Source organism: Ammospiza caudacuta, chromosome 29, assembly GCF_027887145.1.
Source record: "Ammospiza caudacuta isolate bAmmCau1 chromosome 29, bAmmCau1.pri, whole genome shotgun sequence".
NCBI lineage: Eukaryota > Metazoa > Chordata > Aves > Passeriformes > Passerellidae > Ammospiza > Ammospiza caudacuta.
The window spans coordinates 24,877-43,408 of record NC_080621.1 but is presented as its reverse complement, the minus strand read 5'-3'; the positions used below and the strand labels follow the sequence as shown (position 1 = coordinate 43,408).

Genomic DNA, 18,532 nt, shown 5'->3' with positions numbered 1-18,532 from the left:
ACGGTTCCAGGGCAGGGGTTCCTTGATCAGCTGCCCCAGAATCTCTGCTAGGGTCTCCCAGCACAGCCACAGCCCCTCAGCCTCAGGAGCCCAAAGCCCTCAGCAGCCCCCAAGTTCCTCCCAAGAACCCTCAACGCCCTCAGACCCAGCATCTCCCACATCCCCTGGAAGAGCCCCCCATGTCCCCATTCTTTGAAGTTCAACATCTTTATTTTCAACCCCAGATTTAGGTGTTTTGAAAGGACAAAGAGAAATGAAAAGAAAATCCGGGCCACAGGGAGCCAGGAGGGTATGGGGCCCTCAGGCAAGTCTCTTCCCAACAGGGATCCCTGATCACCGGGGCTCTGCCCATGGGGGTCACTGGGGATCATGCAGCGCAGATCCTCCCGTGGAGGATGGAGCCTGGAGCTCTTCTTGCCGTCGGGGCTCTCAGGGCTGCTCTTAGTGCTGGCTCCGTTGGTGTTCTGTCAAGTGAGAGCTCCTGGAGAAGCTTTTCCCACACTGGGGACACTCACAGGGCCTCTCCCCGGTGTGGATGTGCCGGTGGGGGACAAGGGTGGAATTTTCCCTGAAAAAAGATATAAAAAATATAAATAACTACTCGCATCATATGTAATATAGAATATAAATTTATTTATAAATTGACATTGGTAAAGATAAATGTATAAGTAAGCAACACACATTATTATACATTATAAATACAAATATGAATATAAAAATTGAACATTAGGATAAAATCTATTTAAATATTGTTTAAAACAAAGGGTTGGGGTTTTTTTATTCTTATTGTGTTAGAGGCAGGGTTTTTATTTTAAATAATATGAATGTAGATATTATTGTCATATATTTCTAAATATTGAGATATACAATCAAGATATAAATATATATATAAACACAAAATACAAATAAATACAAATAATAGGAAGAGATGTAATAAGAATACAAATAACAGTATACATAAGTATACGTTTTAAATGTAAATGTGAATATGAACCTGAAAAATAGAATTTTAAAAAATATTTAAATACAGTTTAGAAGAAAGGGGTTCTTTTTGGCTTTAATAAGGATGGAGGCAAAGGTTTTATTTTAAATAATCCAAGTGTTACAGAAGTAAAAATCGTAACAGAAATATATACTTATTAGGTAAAAATATGTATAAAAATACACAAATAAATTTAAGTTGTAGGGATATATGCAATATGGAATAGAAATGTATTTATAAAAAGAAATGTATAAATGGACAGTGTACATCAATATACATTGTAAATAGAAATGTGAATATTAATACGAAAAAAATTTTTTTAAAAATATTTATTTATTTTTTTTTTTAAGAAATTGTTGGGGGTTTGTTTTGTTTTATCCTATTAGATTAGAGGCAGAAGTTTATTTTTCCTCTTCCCGGTTGTTTTGGGGCATTTATTTCAGAGCAGTTTTCGGCGGGGATCGCCCCTGTTCTTTTTTGCCGCCTTCGCTGCCCGCAGCCCCGAGGCGCGCTGCGCCCCCGGCTGGGGCGGGCGGCAGTGCTGCCGCCTTGTGGGCAGAGCGCGGTACTGCAGCCCTGCGCCGAGAGGCCGCCACCTTGGGAGTGGCGCGTCGCGGATGTCGCGGACTTTTAATTGACCTTCTCAACAGGGCGGCGAAAAGGGCGGGGAAGTGGAGGACCGGGGTGGGTGTCACTGGACTGCCTGCATGGAATACCGACCCCGGCGCGGCCCCGGTGGTATTTTCTGTGGCGTTTCAAGTGTACCCGACACATGCTGTGGTCTCAGCGGCGCCGCGGGCGGGCGTATTTCAGCGGGTTTGTGACAGGCTTCTGGGTAAACGCCTCGCTGTGCCGGGGTCCTCTCACGGGCGCCTTCCCGCCCTGAGGGAGCCGAGCCGGGCCGAATAGTTCCGAAGAGCCGAAGAGCCGAGTGTGGCCGAAAACAGCCGAGTTGAGACGAAGAGCCGAATGTGGCCGAAAACAGCCGAGTTTAACCGAAGAGCCCAGTGCAGCCGAAAATAGCCGAGTTGAGCCGAAGAGACGAGTTTAGGCGACAACAGCCGAGTTGAGCCGAAGAGCCGAGTGTGGCCGAAAACAGCCGAGTTTAACCGAAGAGCCGAGTGTGGCCGAAAATAGCCGAGTTGAGCCGAAGAGACGAGTTTAGGCGACAGCAGCCGACTTGAGACGAAGAGCCGAGTTGAGCCGAACAAAGCCGACTTGAGACGAAGAGCCGATGATAGCCGAGTGTAACCGATAGCCGAGTGTAGCCGACATTGGCCGCATTTAGACAAAGAGCCGAATATGACCGACTTTAGCCCAACCGGGCCGAGTTCAGCCGAAGAGCCGGAAAAGCCGAATTTAGACGAAAAGCCGAACCGAAAAGATTTTAGACCTAAGCCGAACCAAGCCTAATTTAGCCGAGTTTATTTAAACAGAATCGAACGACGCCGCAGCGCTCTGCCTGCAGAGCGCCGGTGCAGACGGCAGGGGGCGGTGTATAAAGTGAGTATAAAATATCAACTATATATAAGAAGGAATAAAAAGCTTTGTGTCATGTGCAGCAGTAGAAAATTTCAGGCTCCTAGGGAATAAATAGTTTTCTTTCAATCATTATAGTTTTGGGGGTTTTTTTACTCCCAGGTAACCTGAAAGTTACTACTGCTGCTTTTTTATTCTAAAGCTAGAAAGGAAAACCAAGATTAGAAATACAAGAAAAAGGGAAAGGGAAGGGGAAAAAAGGGGAAAAAAAGGAAGGGAAAGGAAAGAAAGCAGGAGAGCAGAAGGGAAGGGAAGGGAAGGGAACGGAAAGGAGTGAAAAACAGAGTTAAAAAAAGAAAAAGAGTCGGAGGGAAAAAGAGAGGGCATCCGGGAGGAACGGTGTTGCCTGAGGTCCTTCCCCGCCCTGGGGCGAAGGAGCCGTTTGATGCCGGGGGGGACTGCAGCTCCCGGTGGCGGGGGACGGAGCCGTGGCTGTCAGCCCGAGACTACAACTCCCGGCAGGCACTGCTGCCGGCGCGGCGTGTGACGCAGCGGCTATCGCGGCACATGAGTGGCTGGCGTGCCAGGCGGCCGCGCGGGGCTGCCGGCGCGGGCAGCTCCCGTCGCCTCTCCCGCGCGGGACGGCGACGCCGGACGGGCGAAGCCTCCGTGTGGGCGCCCGCGTGGAGCTGAGGAGCGCGGAAGGAGCGTCCGCCCGGTTCCTCGGCCTCACTCAGCGGTGCCGGGGGCGGGGGGCGAGGCGGTGCTTTGCTGCCGCGGGCCGGGAGCTGCAGGAGCCGCCCCGGGCCAGCACGGCGAGCACCCGTGACTTTTTTTTTTCTCTAAATCGGGAGTAAATATAGCTGAGTAAAATTAGCTTGGTTTTCTTCCTTCTTTTTTAACTGAATTATTTTTATTAAAAATCCTATTTGAATATGTAGAAAAAGTGGGGATGTCCTGTAATATGTCGTAGCTTTTCTTGTTTACAGGGTACTGAGAAAATATGTCTCCCTTAGAGTCCCACGGAAAGGTTCTCAGTGCGATCTCTATCAAGGTATGTATTTACAAATAAGTAATCCCTTTAGATATTTGCCTGTGTACCTTTTCCTGTAATTCAGAGCTTGCGTTCTGTGGGTTTTATGATAAAACTGTAAAACATGTAAGAATGGTTTTGCAAGTCTGAATCGTTGAAGGCAGCAATAAGTGGATTTAGAGCCTGTTGTTGACCAGACAGTGTTGCTTTTTAGACAGAGGGAAAAAGTGTGACTTTGATGCTGAACTTGTCATTTTTCATTTGACTTGTCTTGAATTATTTAGGAATAGAGAGAACTAGAAAAAGAGAGAAATAGAATTGGTTCTTGAGCACTCCTCAAATGCTCACCATGATTCAGTGTAGAGCCAAAGGGAAGGGTGATGGAACAGAGCTCTGTGCTTTGGAAGGAAATAAATTTAAACCTGAGCTCCACACAGAGTCTCACTAACTTCTGTGGTTTTAAAATACAAAATACATTTAGGAAGTGTTGGATGTTAGTGTTTTGGGAAAGAAACGGCAGTTACACAGAACATTCCATTTAACAGAGGCTCTGGGAACGATTCATGTTGTAACTGCTGTCACTGCAATCAGTTGGTGGTTCAGCTTTGAAATGTGCACTTGCCCTCCTATAAAGCACTGTTTTGTTTGCCTTTCAGTGCTATGAGTCTTGATAAATTGGAAAAGAGGCCAAGAGAAATTTTTCATCCCTTGATATAAAAGGTAGGAAGTGACTTTTTTTGGTTTGGTTCTTTTTCTTTATTATTTTCTGGAAATAAAAGTAATTAAGTATAGGTACTACTGGTTTGTTTCTTCCAGTAGCAGATGATAACAATAGCAGTAGTAATAGTAAAAATAATAATAGAAATAATAATAATAGCAATGTAATACTACCTAGACTGTCTATATCCATTGAACTGGCCATTTCAAATCAAAACTTCTAAACACAAATCAAACCATCATCCTCGTAGAATCTTTCACAGCAGTGGGCTATAGATCCTGGTTTTGTTGACAGGATTTATTGGTTCTGGAAGAGCAAGAGGGAAGTACAAGACTAACTACTTCTAGCTCACAGACCCATCCAGTGAATACTGGTTTGTATTTTGATGGGCTTGTGATGACTTTGAAATCAATTGCTCATTCCAGTAAAAAAAAATGAATGTTTTTTTGAACCTGACAGCAGAAATAACTTTAAGCACCAACTTAATAATAACAGATCGCCAATTTAAGTTCATAATTTTATGCTGTACGATCAAAGTTTAAAGGTAAATTTTTACTTATTAGGAGTAGGTATAAAGTGTATGTTCCAATGTGTTGGATGTATGCAAAGGTACATACATACCCGAAAGTCCTTAGAGGAAACAAATTTTTACGTCTGCTGTTTGACTGTTTATCATACAATATTTGGTTTTATTTCCCAGGGATCGGTGAATTTTAACTTTGGAGTCCTCTGTGCTAAGGATGCTCAGCCTACAGATGATGAAATGTTCACTAATGGTGAGTTTTTCACCTTCTCTTTAATTGCTGTGCTAAACTGAATAAGGAAAAAACAAAAGCAAGAGAAAAAAAAAAAGGATGGTTTATTATTTTTTACGCTGTTACGTTTGTTTCCTCAGTATTTGCTGCAGCTCTGCGAACCCAAGCTTTGGGTTCCTTCTGTCCCACTGTGAGTTGCCCTGTTTGGTTGCATCTGGTGAAATTCACCCTGGGACCTTACAGAACTAGCTCAAACTACGTGAGAGCCATTTGCAGTTCTCTCCAGACACCTGGAGAATGGGTGATGTTTCTGAGGGTCTGGCAAGTGTACTTCTATCAAAACTCAGTCTGTGAAGTTTCTGGGGAAAACCCTTCTGTGTCCTGAAGGGTTCAAACTCTGGTGAGGATCCAGTTATCAGGTGCTCACCTGGATGGATGGTTCCACCTCTTAAAGTGAACACTTGTACTCTTACCCTGTAGTTTACATCTATTGTATTTTTGTTATTTTGCAAGATTTTTTGTCTTTGCAAAATATTGTGCATTTCAGTCTTTGGAACCTCTCAGATCGTTCTTTGGTGCAGCACCACCTCATGGGACACTTGGCTGCTGTCCTGAAGGGGATGGTCACTAGAATTGTAAATTCTGGAGAGTTTGTAAGTCTTCTGTCTCCAGGAAGGTACCATGCTTTGTTTACTTTTGTTCTGTTTGTTAGGCGCTGCTTCTCATTGGAAGTATGAATTTCAAACTGCCCTGTACTTTTTTTAACTGTTTTCCTGGTTCTCTCCCTACGGCAGAGACTCTCGTATCCTTGTCGTCGGGCTCGGTGCTGTCCAAGAAGATACAGAGACTAAAAAAATCATAAGAAGCAAAATATGACTGCAGGGAAAAGAAGCTGGAGAGAACAGAAGGTGATATTGTTATCCTTACCCTGTATCAGAAACATCCGCTGTGCTTTGATGCTGGCAGCTGCCAGGGGCTTGTTAGCTCTTTGTAGGCAGGTGTAGGTGTTCACTTGTAGGTTTTTTCTCTGGACAAGTCAATTCAAACTTTGCTAAGCTTATATTTGCAAATTACTCTCTAGCACAGTCCAGCATGACATTTTTGAATGTTGTAAAAATACCATGTTACTTGGAAATTGCTAATGATGAGAAGCTTTAGGGGAAAATAAGATGTCAGGGTTGGGAGATGTGAGAAGAATTTTGAGGGGATGTTAGACTGAAATAAAGCACACTTGAAGCTGGACTGGCATGCTGGCAGGTCCCCTATTAAACAGTAGTGCTGAGGTTAGCCTGGGGGTTGCCCATTGTTTCTGTAGAAATCAATGTTTCCTGGTCTTCAGAAGTAAGCTGCTTTGAAAAGCTGGAAGGCGCAGCATAGTGACAATCCATGTGCTTCGCATTAAAAGTAGATTTCAGAGGGGTCCTAGGCTTTTGTCTTTTCCTAGAAGTCGATGTAATCCTATTGAGGAGTTTTTAATTCTGTGCTGCCATGTCATCGATCAGGGCCCTGTCGTACTAATCATCATACAGATGCAAAACAATAAATCAGACCCTGTCCCAACCACTTAGAGCCCAGAACACGATTTCCTCGGGCTGCCATTTGTGTGCCATCGGTACTCACCACGGAAGCGAGCTGGGGATTGTTGCAGCTGTTGGGAACAAACCGCTTCTCGTCACACAGAAATGGAATTGGGACGACGCCTCGGCCAGCCCCTTTCTGCCATCGTCTCCTGAATCTGCAGCAGAGCAGTTCCAGTCCATCCGGGCACGTGTAATCCAGTTCCTGATGATCTGAGCACACGGAGCAGTGCTCAGCTGCTGTGGGGGGCTCAGGGAAGGCAGAGTGTGCATTGTCATCTTCCTGAACCTACAGACGAATCAAAGTGAGAAGCCACAGCGTGGAAATCAGTCGCATATATGCTAAACAAAACTTGCAGGTTTTTTTTAAGAATTGTTGTTGCTTGTTCTTTGTTGTGCTTCTGTGCTTAGAAAACCTCCCTTTAAAATCAGTTCAATTCATCAATTGAACCTTTGTTTGCAGACCCTCAGTGAGCAGAATTTGTTGCGGACGCAGTGCACGCTGTGCCGGCCTCCCGGGAGTGTGAGGAGCTCAAGTGTGCTATTTTTTGCTTTAGGACGCTCTGAGGTATTTATTCCTTTTGGGATACGTGATGAGAATTCCCAAGAGAGGTAGTTATAAGGTATGACATTGGGGAAAAGCCTGTGTGGTTGGAATGTTGTTGCTGTCAAAAGGTAATTTTTTCTTAGCCAGTAGTTAGCTTTTTGCTTTATTTTTGTGGTATCAGTATTTTATTGTTTAAAAAATTCCTTCAAAATAACTTCAGTGGTCGCCCACCAGTACCTTGTTCAGATTTGCCTATTTGCTTGTAGCTGAAATGTTCACATCTTGTTTATCATTCTATTTAAGAAACTGCTGCCCAGCCAACTAATAACTGAATATCCATCTGTCTAGGACATGGGGAGAGGATTTAGGTAATGTCTTTGTTTCCAGAAAAAAGTTCCAGTGTAGTTTCTAAAGAGAGGAGAAGGGGGTGAAGACTCGGGGCTCTGATGCCATTGGGGCACCCCAAGGTCCCCAGGAGAGGGAGCCCCACTGCGGTGCAGGAGCAGGTGTGTTCTCATGTAATATTGAACAAATTATAAATATAAATATGAAAATTATAAACATGAAAATATTTTTAAAATACTTAAATAAAGCGGGTTTTCTTTATTGGTCAATAGGCAGGGTTTTGATTGTAAAAATTATAAATACAAATAATATAAAGGTAGAAGTCTAAGTTTAGAAATATTTAATAAATACATACAGATAAATGTAAAAATTAAAAATATAAGAAAAAATTAGTTGTAGCAGTAGATATTATACATAATGTAAATAATAATTGAAATCTATTTTAAAATTATATATATATAATATATCATTATTAATGTAATACATCCAAAGAAACGATAAATTAAAATCTGAATGTATAATTATACAAAGTATAAATAAAAAATATTTCAATATCCTTTAAAAGAAGGGTTTTTTTAATTTATTTGGTTAGAGACGGGGTTTTTATTTGGAATAATGGAAGTATTATAGAAGTATAAAACTAAATATAGAAATATACAGTCAACATAGAAAGATATTTGTAAAAACACGAGCGAACGACGCCTCCTTCGGCCGAATGGAACGAGCTCAGCCGAACCAAGGCGAGACCGGCCGAACCTGACGGCCTCGAGCGAACCGAGGCCAGGCTTGCGAGGCTGCCTGAACCGAGCCGAGCTCAGCCGAACCGAGCCCGCTGCTCTCGTGCGCGCTAATTAGGGCGAGTGCGGTCACAGCCCAATGTGCTGTGCCACGCCGCGCTCCCGATCGTGTCCGTGCGATGGCCGAGCCGCCCGCGGGACGCGGCAGCAGGAGAGCCCCGAGTCGGGCGAGTTTAACGTGAGGCGGCGCCGCTTGCCCGCCGTCAGGGAGCCCAGCCGAGCCGAGCTCAGCCGAAGGCGCAGAGAGCGGCTCCGAGTTGGGCAGAAGGGAGCCGAGCCGCGCCGAGCGCAGAGAGCGGCTCCGAGTTCGGCCGAATGAAGCCGAGGCGCGCCGAGCGCAGAGAGCGGCTCCGAGTTCGGCCGAATGAAGCCGAGGCGCGCCGAGCGCAGAGAGCGGCTCCGAGTACGGCCGAATCGAGCCGAGGCACGCCGAGCGCAGAGAGCGGCTCCGAGTTCGGCCGAGCCGAACCGAGGCGCGCCGAGCGCAGAGAGCGGCTCCGAGTTCGGCCAAAGCGAGCCGAGCCGCGCCGAGCGCAGAGAGCGGCTCCGAGTTCGGCCAAAGCGAACCGAGCCGCGCCGAGCGCAGAGAGCGGCTCCGAGTTCGGCCGAAGCGAGCCGAGCCGCGCCGAGCGCAGAGAGCGGCTCCGAGTTCGGCCGAAGCGAGCCGAGCCGCGCCAAGCGCATTGAGCGGCTCCGAGTTCGGCCAAAGCGAGCCGAGGCGCGCCGAGCGCAGAGAGCGGCTCCGAGTTCGGCCGAAGCGAGCCGAGCCGTGCCGAAGGGTCGAGTCCAGCCGAATGCAGATGCCAATGGCCGAGTTTAGCCGATTACAGCCGAATTTAGCCGAGCATCTGTGAGCCTTGCACGCTTGAGGTGAGCGTGCATTGTTGCCGGCCTGGGATTGAGTGAAATTCACTAAGGAAACCAGCTCTGGGGAGGGAGGCAGGGAAATCCTCTTTTAACGTTTACCAATTCGTCCGTCAAACTCATCACGGCAGGACAGCGTGAAGACTGAAAGTGTAAGAAGATGTGGAGAGAAACAGAATCTGACAGGAGCATCGAACGCACAAGTGCACGAATTTTGCTTTTTGCTTGGATGTCAACTCAGAAGTTGTAAGGAATTTGGGAAGGAGAAGGGACATTTCAGAAGGAGAAGAAGGAGAAGAAGAAGTTGTTGCAGTCCTGGCAAAAGCTTTTGTTCTAGCTAATAAAAGAAGTTAGTTTAAATTAAAAAAAAAAAAAAAAAAAAAAAAAAGTGGTTTCTTTTTTCTTCACTATTATATTCTTTGGTGGTATATGGTGTGTTGTTTTATTTCTTGGTGTTATTAGCTCTGTGTAAATTGTTTTTTGAGTCAAGATAACTTTGCATGGGTTGTTTTGTATTTGAGGTAGGATCAATTTCAATAGGTTTCTTTCACAGACTTCTGATAGGTATTACTGGGATTTTGGTTTTGTTTGCTGTATGCATAAACATAGAGATTTGGTAGGGCCAGCTGGGCTGCTGGAGTTTTGGGTGTGAATTTATTGGATGGCTTTTGTTAAACACAGAATAATTATGTAAGGTAACAGCAAATTACTCAATTACCCAATTGATCTAGCTATGTAACCTTACCACAAAGTTTTATATCTTGCCAGTTTTCTGTTCTTCTACTCCAAGTAGTTGTTGCAAAAAAGAAAGCACTGTTACTTTTCTGAAGAGTTTTCTTCTATAACAAGCCCTTTACTGCCCTTGAATGTGAGTCAGAGGAGCCAAACAGCTGCAGCTGCTCTGAGGGCTTGGTGGGATTTGCCCCCTCCCTTTTCCTGGGTGCCATGGGAACGAGAGGCGGGCACAATCAGGGGTATATTAACCCCAGCCGTGGCTGAGGGGCTTCATTCCCTCTCTGGGATGTGCTGGGGTAAGAGCTCTCCTCTCATTTCAGTGAAGAGGCTTTTTCAGCCCATCTCAGCTTCGTTTCAGCAGGTGATTCTGGGCATCTAAAGCACAGAGGCTCGGAAGATTCTGTGAAGAAAACAGCATGGAATACAGGGAGTATTTAGGTTTGTGATTTTGGGTTTTGTGTTTAGGAGTGGTAAGGTGCTTTTGTAATTTTTAGTTTTGCTCTGGTTGTTTTTTTGGTTGGATTTGTTTTGGTGGAATTTTTGGTTTATTTGGGGTTTTTGGTTGGCTTTCGTGGTTTTTTTGAATTTTTTAATGTTTTCTGTGGTTTTTTGTTTCTGTGGGGAGTTAGGTGCTTTGGGTTTTATTGTTTTTGTGGGTTTTTCTTTGTTTCTTTTTATTTTCTTTGTTTCTTTTTGATATTTTTTTTTTTTTAATTGAGGAGTGCAACTCCCTGAAATTCCAAGCTGTGTCAAGCACAACATTTTTTTTCAGCAGATTGATCATGTCACAAGAGGGATCTGCCCATTGTCCAAGATGATGTTTGAGATTGAGGCTTCAGGTGAGTTGAGGTTGGTGACTGGGAGAGGGAGGGTGAGTAGGTATCCAGTTTAGGAGTTCTTGGGAGGGGGTTTGCAGGCAGCAGGGTGAGAAAGGGTGTTTATTTGAGGGCCCCCCCACACAAAGCTGTTCAGAAGCCTAGCAGAGGCATTGCCATGTCTTAGAGCACACAAGGTCATCCAGTGCACTCACAGGAATGCCATTTAACTTTGCCTTTCTCTAACCCAGGTGCCACTCCGAATGAAGGCCACAGCCTTGGAATCGGGATGAAGCTGGAGCCTGAAAAAGCCAGGCACACTCAGGAAAGGGCAAGTAGCTGCCTTGGTGGGATTTGGCCCACATAACTCTGGACTCACACTTTGGTTTTCTTTATTGTAGCTGACCGAGAGGCTCACAGGCCCTCACAGAGCCCTCCAAGGCTGACTCATTTCAGGTGCAGCGTGGATTCCCATCACCGATCATCCAAAAGATAAGTCGGGGGCCTTGGCCTGGAGATGAGAGAATAGTGGGTTGGGAGTTCTTGGGGCAGATTTAAAAATTGGCAGCAGAAAAGCCGTCTTCTCCAAGGGCCTCTTAGGACAGCTAAAGGGAGAGGCTCTACTTTTGATGGCAGCTTTCAGGCGGGCAGTGCAGAACAGCTCTGGTCTGTGTCGTGTTGTCCGGTGTACCGTGTTCCCTAGTGTGTCTTTGGGGTCCTTTTTGCCTTTTCCCCTCGAGGCCATCACCACAAGCATGATGTGTCGTGTTTCATGTCCCCCTGTTTGCCACGTTCTGTGTCACGGGTGTCTGCAGGTATTTGTGCCAGAGCTGTTCTGCCCTGCCCATGGCCTGCTGCAGTAGGACAAACCATGGGGAGTTGGAATTTGTAATGTGGTCTGTACTTGGGCTCTAGATGGTATTCCTAGATTGACATAAGGTGTTTGCAGCTTGTGAGTTACCCTGGTGGTGTTTGACATATGTTGTAACTTTCTTTCAGGTGCAGATGCATTCCATGTGTGGCAGAGGGTCAGGGTTAGGAGGTGCCGGGCCTTCTTAGGAGCACGGTGAGTAGCAGAGTGGTGGGGTTTTGGCCGATGCGGTGCCAGGATCAGGCACTGATGTTTGGTTCTCTTTAATCTAGCTGTCTGAGAGACACCAGCCCCGGTGCCAGCAGGACCTTCCCAGCTGACGAGGTGGCCTTTCTTTGCACCTGACAGGGACCAGCATCCCCTGATGTCTCAGAGATAAGTAGAGGGCTAAGACCCACAGAGGGGATGAAGGCAGGGTGCTTGTTTGGTAATTACTGGGAGAGGGTTTTGAGTCCAATTTGGGGGTGGTGGGGTGGTGTGTTCATGAAGAGGCCCCTTAGGCCCCATGAAAGCCAAGTCTCATTTTTGATCACAGTGCTGAGGTGTGCAGCAGGGCAGAGCAGTCCTGGCATGTATTATGTCACTTGTCTATTGTGCATTATGTGTTCTTTGTGTATGCCATATCTTTATCTTAGGGGGGCCTGTCAGTACCCCTGGCATCATTGTTAGCATCTTTGATCTCTGCATTCCTTGGCCTGGCGCCCAGGCCACAGAACTTTTGACTCGGGAGCTCAGACAGGCATCAGACTCTCTTGTCTCTTTGGAAGCATCCAGTCAGGTGTCTTTTCAGGTCTTCTTCTGAGCTGTACGGGCAGCTGTGCCCCACCTGGATCCATTATGGTGGATTAGGACTTGTAATAATACGAGGTTAGGTAGAGAGTTTTGACTGTAGGATTCCTGGGCATCCATCTTTGCTGTTCTTGGAATAAATCCTTCAGTTATCATCTTCTTCCTCCAGGGTTCTCTGAGCCTCATCAGCTCACCGTCGGTCTCAGCTCGGTCACCTCCTTTTGCATTCTCTCAGTCCTTGAAGCCATTTTCCTTGCCAAGAGATTTCTGTTCCTGTTGTGTCCCCGTTGTCTGTCCTGTCCTGCCTGTCCTGTGTCACGATTGTCAGCACACATTTGTGCCGGAGCTGCTCTGCCCTGCCGCACAGCCTGGTGCAATAGGAGAAGTCCCAGGGAGTTGGAATTTGTAATGTGGGGTGTAGTTGGACTGTAGATGGGGTTTGTAGATGGACACAGGACATCTGGAGCTCATCAGTTATCCTGCAACAGTGTGATTCTTGTCCTAACTTTTTTGTCAGATTCAGATGGATTAAATCTGTGCCAGAGGGCTCCATCCCGGGTGTGGGGATTCTCCCGAGCAGGTGAGGCCCCGTTTGTCTCTGCAGCAGACTCTGTTACACCTCTCAAATGACTCTCTTACACCTCTGTTCTTTGTCTTTTTAATAGGTAGTAAATCTGGATGCCAACAGTCAAGGTGAGCAGTGGAGAGAAGTGGTTGTTATTGCTCATCTCTCAAGCACAACAATTTTTCAGCAGCTTCATCATGTCACAAGAGGGATCTGCCCATTGTCCAAGATAATGTTTGAGATTGAGGCTTCAGGTGAGTTGAGGATTGTGACTGGGAGAGGGAGGGTGAGCAGGTGTCCAGTTAGGAGTTCTTGGGAGGGGGTTTACAAGCAGCAGGGTGAGAAAGGGTGTTTATTTGTTTATTTGAGAGCCCCCCAACACAAGGCTGTTCAGAAGCCTAGCAGAGGCATTGCCATGTCTTAGAGCACACAAGGTCATCCAGTGCACTCACAGGAGTGCCATTTAACTTTGCCTTTCTCTAACCCAGGTGCCACTCCGAATGAAGGCCACAGCCTTGGAATCGGGATGAAGCTGGAGCCTGAAGGAGCCAGGCACACTCAGGAAAGGGCAAGTAGCTGCCTTGGTGGGATTTGGCCCACATAACTCTGGACTCACAATTTGGTTTTGGTTTTCTTTATTGCAGCTGACCGAGAGGCTCACAGGCCATCACAGAGCCCTCCAAGGCAGACTCATTTCAGGTGCTGTGTGGATTCCCATCACCGATCATCCAAAAGATAAGTCGGGGGCCTTGGCCTGGAGATGAGAGAATAGTGGGTTGGGAGTTCTTGGGGCAGATTTAAAAATTGGCAGCAGAAAAGCCGTCTTCTCCAAGGGCCTCTTAGGACAGCTAAAGGGAGAGGCTCTACTTTTGATGGCAGCTTTCAGGCGGGCAGTGCAGAACAGCTCTGGTCTGTCTGGTGTTGTCTCGTGTGCCGTGTTACCTGGTGTGTCTTTGGGGTCCCTTTTGCCTTTTCCCCTCGAGGCCCTCACCACAAGCATGATGTGTCGTGTTTCATGTCCCCCTGTTTGTCACTTTCTGTGTCACGGGTGTGTGCAAACATTTGTGCCGGAGCTGTTGTGCCCTGCCCATGGCCCGCTGCAGTAGGACAAACCATAGGTAGTGGGAATTTGTAATGTGGTCTGTACTTGGGCTCTAGATGCCATTCCTAGATTGACATAAGGTGTTTGTAGCTTGTGAGTTACCCTGGTGGTGTTTGACATATGTTGTAACTTTCTTTCAGGTGCAGATGCATTCCATGTGTGGCAGGGGGTCAAGGTTAGGAGGTGCCGGGCCTCCTTTGGAGCACGGTGAGTAGCAGAGTGGTGGGGTTTTGGCCGATGCGGTGCCAGGATCAGGCACTGATGTTTGGTTCTCTTTAATCTAGCTGTCTGAGAGACACCAGCCCCGGTGCCAGCAGGACCTTCCCAGCTGACGAGGTGGCCTTTCTTTGCACCTGACAGGGACCAGCATCCCCTGATGTCTCAGAGATAAGTAGAGGGCTGTGACCCACAGTGGGGATGAAGGCATGGTGCTTGTTTGGGAATTACTGGGAGGGGTTTTTGAGTCCAGTTTGGAGGGGGGGGTGTTCATTAAATGGCTCGTTAGGCCCCATGAAAGCCAAGTCTCACTTTTGATCACAGTGCTGAGGTGCGCAGGGCAGAGCAGTCCCGGTGTGTCTCGTGTCTCTTGTCTGTTGTACATTATGTGTGGTTTGTGTATCCCATTTCTTTTACCTTTGGGGGGCCTGTCAGAAACCTTGGCGTTATTGTTAGCATCTTTGATCTCTGCATTCCCTGGCCTGGCACCCAGGCCATAGATGCGATTCTGATACCTGTCTGAGCTCCCCAGTCAAAAGTTCTCTCTTTGGAAGCATCCAGTCAGATTTCTTGTCAGGTCTTGTTTTGAGCTGTATGGACAGCTATGCCCCACCTGGATCCATTATGGTGGATTAGGACTTGTAAGAATATGAGGTTAGGTACAGCATTCTGACAGTAGGATTCCTAGGCATCCATCTTTGCTGTTCTTGGAATAAATCCTTCAGTTATCATCTTTTTCCTCCAGAGTTCTCTGAGCCTCATTAGCTCACCCTCGGTCTAAGCTCGGTCATCTCCTTTTGCATTCTCTCAGTCCTTGAAGCCATTTTCCTTGCCAAGAGATTTCTGTTCCTGTTGTGTCCCCGTTGTCTGTCCTGTCCTGTCTGTCCTGTGTCACGATTGTCAGCACACATTTGTGCCGGAGCTGCTCTGCCCTGCCGCACAGCCTGGTGCAATAGGAGAAGTCCCAGGGAGTTGGAATTTGTAATGTGGGGTGTAGTTGGACTGTAGATGGGGTTTGTAGATGGATACAGGACATCTGGAGCTCATCAGTTATCCTGCAACAGTGTGATTCTTGTCCTAACTTTTTTGTCAGATTCAGATGGATTAAATCTGTGCCAGAGGGCCCCATCCCGGGTGTGGGGATTCTCCTGAGCAGGTGAGACTCCATTTGTCTCTGCAGCAGACTCTGTTACACCTCTCAATTGACTCTCTTACACCTCTGTTCTTTGTCCTTTTTATAGGAAGTAAATCTGGATGCCAGCAGTCAAGGTGAGCAGCGGAGAGAAGTGGTTGTTATTGCTCAGCTCTCAAGCACAACAATTTTTCAGCAGCTTCATCGTGTCACAAGAGGGATCTGCCCAGTGTCAAGGATGATGTTTGAGATTGAGGCTTCAGGTGAGTTGAGGATGGTGACTGGGAGAGGGAGGGTGATCAGGTATCCAGTTTTGGAGTTCTTGGGAGGGGGTTTGCAGGCAGCAGGGTGAGAAAGGGTGTTTATTTGAGGGCCCCCCCACACAAGGCTGTTCAGAAGCCTAGCAGAGGCATTGTCATGTCTTAGAGCACACAAGGTCATCCAGTGCACTCACAGGAGTGCCATTTAACTTTGCCTTTCTCTAACCCAGGTGCCACTCCGAATGAAGGCCACAGCCTTGGAATCGGGATGAAGCTGGAGCCTGAAGGAGCCAGGCACACTCAGGAGAGGGCAAGTAGCTGCCTTGGTGGGATTTGGCCCACATAACTCTGGACTCACAATTTGGTTTTCTTTATTGCAGCTGACCGAGAGGCTCACAGGCCATCACAGAGCCCTCCAAGGCAGACTCATTTCAGGTGCAGCGTGGATTCCCATCACCGATCATGCAAAAGATAAGTCGGGGGTCACGGCCTGGAGATGGCGGAGTAGCAGGTTGGGAGTTCTTGGGACAGATTGAAAAAGGAGCAGAGGGGAAAGCAATCTTCTCCAAGGGCCTCTTAGGACAGCTAAAGGGAGAGGCTCTACTTTTGATGGCAGCTTTCAGGCGGGCAGTGCAGAACAGCTCTGGTCTGTCTGGTGTTGTCTCGTGTGCCGTGTTACCTGGTGTGTCTTTGGGGTCCCTTTTGCCTTCTCCCCTCGAGGCCCTCACCACAAGCATGATGTGTCGTGTTTAATGTCCCCCTGTTTGTCACTTTCTGTGTCACGGGTGTGTGCAAACATTTGTGCCGGAGCTGTTGTGCCCTGCCCATGGCCCGCTGCAGTAGGACAAACCATAGGGAGTGGGAATTTGTAATGTGGTCTGTACTTGGGCTCTAGATGGTATTCCTAGATTGACATAAGGTGTTTGCAGCTTGTGAGTTACCCTGGTGGTGTTTGACATATGTTGTAACTTTCTTTCAGGTGCAGATGCATTCCATGTGTGGCAGAGGGTCAGGGTTAGGAGGTGCCGGGCCTTCTTAGGAGCACGGTGAGTAGCAGAGTGGTGGGGTTTTGGCCGATGCGGTGCCAAGATCAGGCACTGATGTTTGGTTCCCTTTAATCTAGCTGTCAGAGAGACACCATCCTGGTGGCAGCAGGACCTTCCCAGCTGACGAGGTGGCCTTTCTTTGCACCAGAGACCCGCATCCCCAGATGTCTCAGAGATAAGTAGAGGGCTGTGACCCACAGTGGGGATGAAGGCATGGTGCTTGTTTGGGAATTACTGGGAGGGGTTTTTGAGTCCAGTTTGGAGGGGGTGTGTTCATTAAATGGCTCGTTAGGCCCCATGAAAGGCAAGTCTCACTTTTGTTCACAGTGCTGAGGTGTGCAGGGCAGAGCAGTCCCGGTGTGTCTCGTGTCACTTGTCTGTTGTGCATTGTGTGTTGTTTGTGTATCTCCTGTCTTTTAGCTTAGGCCTTTGAGGGCCCTGTCAGTACCCCTGGCATCATTGTTAGCATCTGTGATGTCTGCATTCCTTGGCCTGGCGCCCAGGCCGCAGAACTTCTGACCCGGGAGCTCAGACAGGCATCAGACTCTCTTGTCTCTTTGGAAGCATCCAGTCAGGTGTCTTGTCAGGTCTTCTTCTGAGCTGTATGGACAGCTGTGCCCCACCTGGATCCATTATGGTGGATTAGGACTTGCAATAATATGAGGTTAGGTACAGCATTCTGACTGTAGGATTCTAGGCATCCATCTTTGCTCTCCTTGGAATTAATCATTCAGTTATCATCTTCTTCCTCCAGGGTTCTCTGAGCCTCATCAGCTCACCATCAGTTTGAACTCGGTCATCTCCTTTTGCATTCTCTTAGTCCTTGCAGCCATTTTCCTTGCCAAGAGATTTCTGTCTGTGTCTTGTGCCCATTGTTTGTCACATCCTGTCCTGTGTCACGGGTGTCTGCACACATTTGTGCCGGGGCTGCTCTGCCCTGCCGCATAGCCTGGTGCGATAGGAGAAGTCCCAGGGAGTTGGAATTTGTAATGTGGGGTGTAGTTGGACTGTAGATGGGGTTTGTAGATGGACACAGGACATCTGGAGCTCATCAGTTATCCTTCAACAGTGTAACACTTGTCCTAACTTTTTTGTCAGATTCAGATGGATTAAATCTGTGCCAGAGGGCCCCATCCCGGGTGAGGGGATTGCCCCGAGCAGGTGAGGCCCCATTTGTCTCTGCAGCAGATGTGTATGTGGTGACTGTGTTACAGCTCTGTTCTTTGTATTTCTTTTTAAGAAGTCAATCTGGATGCCAGCAGTCAAGGTGAGCAGCGGAGAGTAGTGGTTGTTATTGCTCAGCTCTCAAGCACAGCAATTTTTCAGCATCTTCATCGTGTCACAAGAGGGATCTGCCCAGTGTCAAGGATGATGTTTGAGATTGAGGCTTCAGGTGAGTTGAGGTTGGTGACTGGGAGAGGGAGGGTGAGCAGTTATACAGGTAGGAGTTCTTGGGAGGGGGTTTGCAGGCAGCAGGGTGAGAAAGGGTGTTTATTTGAGGGCCCCCCAACACAAGGCTGTTCAGAAGCCTAGCAGAGGCATTGTCATGTCTTAGAGCACACAAGGTCATCCAGTGCACTCACAGGAGTGCCATTTAACTTTGCTTTTCTCTAACCCAGGTGCCACTCCGAATGAAGGCCACAGCCTTGGAATCGGGATGAAGCTGGAGCCTGAAGGAGCCAGGCACACTCAGGAAAGGGCAAGTAGCTGCCTTGGTGGGATTTGGCCCACATAACTCTGGACTCACAATTTGGTTTTGGTTTTCTTTATTGCAGCTGACCGAGAGGCTCACAGGCCATCACAGAGCCCTCCAAGGCAGACTCATTTCAGGTGCAGCGTGGATTCCCATCACCGATCATGCAAAAGATAAGTCGGGGGTCACGGCCTGGAGATGGCGGAGTAGC

General features: G+C 47.5%; 1 long non-coding RNA gene across 2 annotated transcripts; it reads left to right on the top strand.

Annotated features, from left to right (window-relative positions):
• Positions 1 to 2,092: 2,092 nt before the first annotated feature.
• LOC131569253 (uncharacterized) lies at positions 2,093 to 7,782 on the top strand. Of its 2 annotated transcripts, none has more exons than XR_009275775.1 (6): positions 2,093 to 2,485; positions 3,451 to 3,515; positions 4,151 to 4,214; positions 4,913 to 4,988; positions 5,762 to 5,875; positions 6,648 to 7,782. It is a non-coding gene; the product is annotated as an uncharacterized LOC131569253 (long non-coding RNA). The 2 variants fall into 2 exon arrangements; XR_009275774.1 differs by having other exon boundaries at positions 6,536 to 7,782.
• The last annotated feature ends 10,750 nt before the right edge of the window (positions 7,783 to 18,532 follow it).